Below are 8,958 nucleotides of genomic sequence, written 5' to 3'. Positions count from 1 at the left end.
TAATACGAAGAAATTCAGGGAATATGTGAATTATTATGTTTGAAGACATTAAAACGGGTAAGAAGAAAGGTTAAAGTAACTTCTCATCTTGGTACATTTGGCAAAACATCTAACAGATGTTACCCGACTTGCAGTTTCCAATTAGAATTTTTAAACACACTTAAAGAGGATAACCAGTTTTGTTTTTAATTAGTTAGAAAGCCATTATTTTGGTTGAGTTGGTTTGTTTTATAAAACTTTAAAGGGAAGTCATTTTGTGTTGTAGGCTAAAGCAACTCCTGTGTCATTAGTGGTTCTGTTCTAGTTTTAATGATCTGAAAGGCATTTTCTGCTCAGACTTCTGTTACTTCCTCTGTTTTTCATAGTTCCCTGCCCTACTTCACCCAACCAAAACCAACCCCATCCTGGCCCTGAGGAAACAATGGTTGATTATTTTGCCTAAAGCAATTGTGTATCTCTTATACAAATGGTCCTTAACTTACAGAGCCTTGACTTACAATTTTTTGACTCTATGATGGGGCAGAAGCTATATACATTCAATAGGATGCCGACTTCCTGTTTTGAATTTTGATCTTTTCCCAGGCTAGTGATATGCAGCATGACTGTCTTGCAATTCTGGGCAGCTCCCAGTCAGCCATGCTATGATGAGGGTAAACAATTGATACCACCATTCTTTACCCATACACACACTTTGGTTTTCACTTTCAGTATAGTTTTCAATAAATTACATGAGCTATTCAACACCTTACTACAAACTAGGTTTTGTGTTAGATGATTTTGCTCAACTGTTGGCTTATAGCAGTGTCTGAACACGCTTAAGGTAGGTTAAACTATGCTCTGTAGCTTAGGTGTATTAAATGCATTTTCAACTTAATGATACTGTAAAATTACAATGGGCTTATTGAAGCATAACCCCATCATAAGTCAAGGAAGATTTATTCTTGTGTCCTCAAATACTAGTTTCATTGCCCTAAATAATTTATTTCTGCCTAACCCCATCCAATCCATACCTCTTTTTAGCTTCAAGTTAGAAGTTCTCTTGCTAAGGAAAAACTGGTATCTTCCAAATGGTTGTTTATGGACACATTAGGTGTTAGATAGAGTTACCTTTGAAAGGAATTGTGTTTCTCATCTGAGGCCCGTTTTTACCAAGTAAGGGTTGTCAAACCAAAACAAACAAAAAAACCTCTTCCTTCTCTGATATATATATTTTTTCTTACTCCTCTGGGCAAATACATCTGTTTTTAGTCCTTTGAACATTTTCAAAGCAAGTACAGTTCCATAGTATCTTGAGAAACACTAATCAAGAAAAATTATTCTCTCAATCTGAGTCACCTTTCACCAGAGGTGACTCACTTTGTTTTTTCTTGCCCATAGGGAAAAAACTATACTTTACTACAGTCAAGTTTCATTTAGAAATTTATCCAAAGATGTACAGCTATTGAGTAAGGAGTATACTCTAAGGGTAAATATGAATCAAAAAAGAAAGTTTCTGTTAATAAGAAGGAAAAGAAACTCATCCTACACCTTATCTTAGAGCATTTACTTTAGAAAATTTGTTAGTTCTTTCTTTCTCTAAAATGTATGTAGAACCCTCCTACACTGTTGGTGGGAATGCAAGCTGGTACAGCCACTCTGGAAAACAGCATGGAGGTTCCTCAAAATGTTGAAAATAGAACTGCCCTATGACCCAGCAATTGCACTATTGGGTATTTACCCTAAGGATACAAACGTAGTGATCCAAAGGGGCACATGCACCCGAATGTTTATAGCAGCAATGTCCACAATAGCCAAACTATGGAAAGAACCTAGATGCCCATCAACAGATGAATGGATCAAGAAGATGTGGTATATATACACAATGGAATACTATGCAGCCATCAAAAGAAATGAAATCTTGCCATTTGCGACAACATGGATGGAACTAGAGCGTATCATGCTTAGCGAAATAAGTCAAGCAGAGAAAGACAACTATCATATGATCTCCCTGATATGAGGAAGTGGTGATGCAACATGGGGGCTTAAGTGGGTAGGAGAAGAATCAATGAAACAAGATGGGATTGGGAGGGAGACAAACCATAAGTGACTTTTAATCTCACAAAACAAACTGAGGGTTGCTGGGGGGAGGGGGTTGGGGAGAAGGGGGTTGGATTATGGACATTGGGGAGGGTATGTGCTTTGGTGAGTGCTGTGAAGTGTGTAAACCTGGTGATTCACAGACCTGTACCCCTGGGGATAGAGTATTACGCCTCCATCAGAAAGGATGAATACCCAACTTTTGTAGCATCATGGACGGGACTGGAAGAGATTATGCTGAGTGAAATAAGTCAAGCAGAGAGAGTCAACTATCATATGGTTTCACTTATTTGTGGAGCATAACAAATAGCATGGAGGACATGGGGACTTAGAGTGGAGAAGGGAGTTGGGGGAAATTGGAAGGGGAGGTGAACCATGAGAGACTATGGACTCTGAAAAACAATCTGAGGGTTTTGAAGGGACGGGGGGTGGGAGGTTGGGGTACCAGGTGGTGGGTATTATAGAGGGCACGGATTGCATGGAGCACGGGGTGTGGTGCAAAAATAATGAATACTGTTATGCTGGAAATAAAAAAAAAAAAAAACCACAAAAAAAAAAAATAATAATTTTTTAAAAGCTAAATAAGCCTTTTGCCAGCTTTAAGAACCAGAGAACCGTTTCTTTGAAATTCAGCCCTCAGTGAAGATGGAGCTCCCATCTTCCAGTTTCTTCTAGGGGGTAGAACCCTAAGTTTGACAAGGGCCTCACTCCTAAACTACTTCCAGTCATAAAGACGTGATAAGCTTATTTATCCTTTGCGTTAAGCTACTTAGCTAACACAGATGATCAGTCCCATTGCCAGCTGAATGTAGAATGAAGTGCATTTGCTGCTGTCATGTCCTCCAAAATTAGGTACTGTTTACCTTAAGGACATGTATGTAATGTGTTGTATGAGCATGACTACATGAAAGGGTGAGATTTCTTTGTTTTCACAGTCTGTTGGGGGGTTGACTGTGATGTGTATCACATTCAGCACTGATGCTTATTCAATTATAATTTTTTTTCTTTCTCTCTACTATTGTGGAAAGGTTTTAGTGGGTTGGGAAGAGATACATTTTTAACTATATTTTGCCAATAGCACTCAGTATCGATGTCTACCATGTTAAACTTGATCTAAGCCGTTCACTTTCCAAAAGCAGAAACTGTAAAGAAATTTTCTCCCCCTTTTGTGTTCTCAGAAAGGGCTGATTAAGAACCACCAAATGTTCTGAAACAAGTCCTGGCCCTGGCTTTCCTCTTCACTCTCCTGATGCTCATGGACAGCTCCCTTGCTTCACTATCTCTATAAAAATAACCTTAGACCCTCTTGCTCTTCTTTGACACATTCTTTGTCAATAAATGTTCTCCCTATTGTAAACTTGAATAAGATCATCTTCTTAATTGTCTTGAGCATACTACATTTAACAATGCTCATGTTTAACCAACCCATTGGGTAGTTGTGGGGTTTTGGCTGTTCTTGCTGTTTTCACTTTGCCAATTTATTTTTCTTTAGCTCACTGAGTATTGGCAATTGAATGCCACAGTGATTTCTTGTCTTTCTCTTTCAGACATATTACTGAAACCCAAGTCTGACTGCCTGTCGCTCGAAAGGCCAATACTCAAGAGAGAAGTTTTGATTGGAAAGGAATATGAGTTTTATTTAGGAGCCCGACACCTGGGGAGAAGGCAGACTCTTTTCCAAAGGCCAGCTCTGAGGTTTCTGTCTGGCTGAGAGATTTTTAAAAGGGTTTCATCAGTTAAGGCACTGCAGTGGTCTGTGACATTTCTTGATTATGTGTAGACTCGAAGATGCCAACTACAGACTCATCTTGGCTCTCCGAGGTTGTGTAAGAAGGTCTGGTTCCTTGGTACCTGGGGCTTGTGGGACAGTACTCTGTTCTTTCTGCTGAGGGCAAGGTCTACAGATACACAAAGGGAGGTCACTAAAGTTGTTTATGACCTTGAAAAGAAAAAAAAAAGTTTTGCTAAAAGATTGCTGGTCTTATCAGAAAGCTGAGGCAGCTTCATACAGACTTGCTGGCCTCTGTGGTCTTTTATTCCCCAAGGTTCATGGTTTGCAAATTTCAAAATAAATTAGTTCTGTTGCAGATCAAGGATCTTAAGTCAGCAGGCAAGGAATGTGTTAACTTGAACCAAGTTAACCCATCTGATAACAAATGTCTGTATTAACTATTGGATTGTCTACTAGGCAGGTCTGAAAGGAGGTGTTCATGTAATACTTAACCAACACGTTTAAACTTAACTCACTATCATGACTTTTTTTTTTATCTCGACTCTTTCTTTCTATTGAGAAGATAAGTGAAGACCACTCAAATGAGAACAAGCAAAGTCTATTTATTCAGAGCTTGCCCTAGCAATAGTACTCCACCTGTGCTTGGTGGAGGCGCAAGACATAGAGGAGCATGAGAGCTTTATAGTGGAAAAAAGGGAAGGCTGCAGGTTCGCTCTGACTGGAGGCTGTTGGCCCTGGAAAGCTGAAGGGAAGATAACTACAAGCAACGTGTTCTCTTTGATTTTCTAAAGGAGCATATTTGACTTTCTTCAGTTGGTCCTAAATTGGGAGAAAATATAGGGGAGCTGTCAGTTACTGATCAAGTCCTGACGATCTGGGGCCAGTTGCTACAGAGCTTGTGGTTTGGTTTACTGCACTGGTTGCTGCAAAATGTTAGGTCAAAGTTCTATTTTTTTTTTTAAGATGTATTTATTTATTTGAGAGAAAGAGAGAGAACTGGGGTACCGTGTGGGGGGGGCAAAGGAAGAGAGAGAGATTCGCAAGTAGACTAGAGAAACCATTGCCAGGCTCAATCTCAGAATCCTGAGGTCATGACCTGACCTAAAATCAAGAATCAGATGCTTAACCAAGTGAGCCACTCAGGTGCCCAGAAGTTCTATTTTTATATGTACTCTGGTTGTTGCCTGTTTGCATAGTGTCTCTCACTGTTAATGTCATTGCCATTCTCTCTGTCATCCAGGCTCATTGAGTATTTCATTAGTTTTTGTTACCTCTCAGTTTTCTTATCAACTTTACTTTTTAAAACATTCTCATCTTTATCGATTATATAGTTCTGAACTAGGACATCCCAGACTCTTCCCATGGCTACATCTTTAATTCAGGTCTTTGATTTCTTTATCTAGGAAATGTACCAGTGTTCTTACTGGTTACTCTGCTTTAGGATTTTTTCTCAGCATTCTATTCTCTATACTACTTTTATATAAAGACAAATTATTTTGATTAAATTGTCTCCTCCACCGAAAAGTCCTTCATCCTTCCTATGGCAGAGCTGTCAATTCTGTTCATATTCAGCCCAGCAGTCTTCCTTGTAGGTGTCATAAAATCAGTAAATGGCATTTATTGGATGAACAATTGAATAAAATGAATTAACTTTATATAATTCTCCTTTTTCTCCCCCCATCAGCTTTTTTTGTCAATTTCAAAGCTTTTATTTAATAGAACATGAGTCTATTTGAAATTTTAACTTTTTAACTGATAATTTTTTCCCAAAGATTTGTCTTTTACTCAGTTTATGACAGTTACATTTTTAGAAGTAATTCTAAATAAATAAAATAGTTCCTCAAAATAGTCAAGTGGATAATACTTAGACTAATGTTGGTAATACCTATGTCCCATTGCCTGGATTCCTGGAGCCCCAGGTAGTCACTCTGAGGCATTTCTCTGGGGCTGTCAGTCATCCCAGTGCCAATGAGCAGAGAGTCCTGTTGTTGTCATGGCAAAGAAATGGCAGCTACCATGCTGTCTGTACTTAACTAGCATCGCAGAGCTATACCCTCACCCCAGAAGGGTTTCATTTAACAAATTACACTTACAATACTTTTGATCCTATTATAATTTTCTCTCTCTGTCTTTCTGTTTCTGTTTTTTTGTTTTGTTTTGTTTTTGTTTTTGTTTTTTTAAGTAAATTCAGTAGGGGGCCTCCAAAATACCTACTTTTTTTTTTTTTTTTTTTTAAGATTTCATTCACTTATTTGACAGAGAGATCTATCACAAACAGGCAGAGAGGCAGACAGAGAGAGAAGGAGCAGCAGGATGTCTGCTGAGCAGAGAGCCCGAATGCTGGGCTTGATCCAAGGATCTTGAGATCATGACCTGAGCCGAAGGCAGAGGCTTAACCCAGTGAGTCACCCAGGTGCCCCACAAAGTACTTACTTTAACTTAGAAAATGAGAGAGTATGTTCAGCCTTTTCACAAGTTGTGTGACACTTTGGTTTTTACTTTGGCCTAAAGTTGTTAAAAAGGAGACAATAGGCCCCAAATAGAGGTATTTGTGTTAACCTCCCCATCAACAAATCAAGACTTACTACCTAACCTAATTGCAGTTTCAGCGTCTCCCAGCAATGTAACCATTAACAGTCAATCTGGAATCACCTGGTTGAACAAGCAAGGAAATCTGCCTGGGAGACACTTACCATCCCCCCTTAGGATAGAGGCTTGCCTGAAACAATACACTCTTTCTTAATAAACTTCCTTTTGTCCACCTCCTTTCTGACTTTAAAAACCATTCCTGGGTATACTGGGTGTGGTGCATAAACAATGAATCTTGGAACACTGAAAAAAAATTAAATTAAATTAAATTAAAAATAAAGAAATAAATGGCATTCCTTTTTTACAGCTCTTGATAGCTTCTTTCTATTTGCTCGATGGGATGCTGCCCAATTCATGAATTGCTGAATAAAACAAATTTGATCCTTAGGTTTACTCAGTTGAATTTTGTTAATAAAGTAAAATTTGTTTATTGAAAATATTTTCCCAAATAATGTTACTTCTACTGAAAAATTAATTATATGCAAAATGACTGGGAAAAAACATGCTAAAATAATTTCCCTATTCTTTCTTATAAGTAATTTGGGTAAGCTAGAAAGAATTCCACTGGAGTTTAAAAACAGGGACCATTTCCTTCTCATCTGCATCCTATTAACACTTATCCTAATACTTTGAAAATATACTCAAATCTGACTTTCAGTATCATGAATCTTTCTGTGGTGCATATTAGAGCTCAAAGCAATCACTGCTAAGGGCCCAGTAATCTGAGTGTTAGGAATTTTATAACTCAAATTCTTACTAAGGTCATCTGAAGATTGCATCCTGACACATTTTGCATGGGTGGTGGAAGGAAATCTGCATGACTGTATGGATCCAGAACATCCCAAATGTGAGCCCTTTAAAGCATGTCCAGGATCTATGCTCTGCTTCCCTAAGCACAGGTTAGGTATCTCTCCTGTTCGGGTGATACTTTGCCTCTATCATAGTATGCATCACATTCATTAATCTTTCTCCCTATCTGGTGGTAGTTCCTTGAATAAAAGGACAACACTTTTTGTTATTTTCATAAGTTATTTTGAATTGTAGGTTATAGAAATTTCCTGAAATTGACAGTAGTGAAGATTTTGTATATTAAGGGACAAAAAGATTAAGGTTATTTCAATATGTCACAGTACATATGACAATTTGCAATTTGCAGAAAACACAGGACTTAATTCATAAGGAATATAAATTAGATAGGGAATTTTTACCTTTTATTCCCCAGTGCTCTTATGTATCTCATTTCTATAGCTAGTAAAACTGAAGAAAAAACAATATTCAAGAGGAATCGGAGTTTGAACTTTCTAAAAAAATAAAAATAGAATAAATGAACATTGAGAACAATATTGTTTAGATACTTTGTTTTCAAATTAGGAATGTTAACTATAATATTGTACATATGATGTGGGAAAGAAAGGTAGAAGAGAAATTATTAAATTTCCTTACTACCTTCAGCCCATTGACAAGTCCTTGAAATAGGCAGAATTACATTCCTCTAAGGATTCAACTGCCTCAATGTTGACACTTTGCTAAAGGCAAAGGGCAATCCTAGCCCAAACCTGCCCCCCACTCCAAACCTGTAAGTCTACTTGAACATATAAAAATTCCTTTGGAGGGCGCCTGGGTGGCTCAGTGGGTTAAGCCACTGCCTTCAGCTCAGGTCATGATCTCAGGGTCCTGGGATCGAGTCCCGCATCGGGTTCTCTGCTCCGCGGGGAGCCTGCTTCCTCCTCTCTCTCTCTGCCTGCCTCTCTGCCTACTTGTGATCTCTCTGTGTCAAATGAATAAATAAAATCTTAAAAAAAAAATTCCTTTGGAAATTTCCTTTATCTCTAAATCCTTCAAGATATGTGTTGGCAATCATTCCCCAAGAAAATGGCCCTTAATCATATACATGATTAAGCTTTTAATAGATGGTAATAAACACTCTTCTCCCAACAACAGGTAGTCCCCTCAAGATCCTGGAAACATTTCTTCCAAAATTCCTTAGAAACTTAAGTTGTCCCTAATGCCCTCCCATCGAGAAAATATATAATGGACTACTCCTCATGACGCCAATGCAGCTCTTTTTGCCTATGGGTCCTGTCTCCATGCTTTAATAAAATCACTTTTGCACCAAAGATATCTCAAGAATTCTTTCTTGGCCATTGATTTCAAACCCTAACATCTTTCCTTCATCACATAGACTAAAATCTACCCCATAAAACTATAGAAATAATAAAATTCAACAGCAACAAAGAAACATGCATGTCACATGTAACCACCCCACCTTTTAATTCTATGATGGTTTTATAATTCTGGTCCAATATACTGTCTAGATAACAAAAAAAAAAACATCGTTTTGATGAGGGTTACTGTATCTTGTGTTTTATTATTTCCAGCTGTGAGGGAAAAGAATTACACTCTGTGACCCAATGATTATATGTAGATAGATAGATAGGTAGATGGATAGATAGATGGATATTGAATTAACTAATTCCCCAAGCTCATGACTACATATAATACCTTCCACATTATGTGACATATGTAACAGTTTCAACCATATTGATTTCATGAATTTGAAC

This window comes from Mustela erminea, chromosome 17 (assembly GCF_009829155.1).
Source record: "Mustela erminea isolate mMusErm1 chromosome 17, mMusErm1.Pri, whole genome shotgun sequence".
NCBI classification, from domain to species: domain Eukaryota; kingdom Metazoa; phylum Chordata; class Mammalia; order Carnivora; family Mustelidae; genus Mustela; species Mustela erminea.
Note: the sequence above shows the minus strand (reverse complement) of the source record.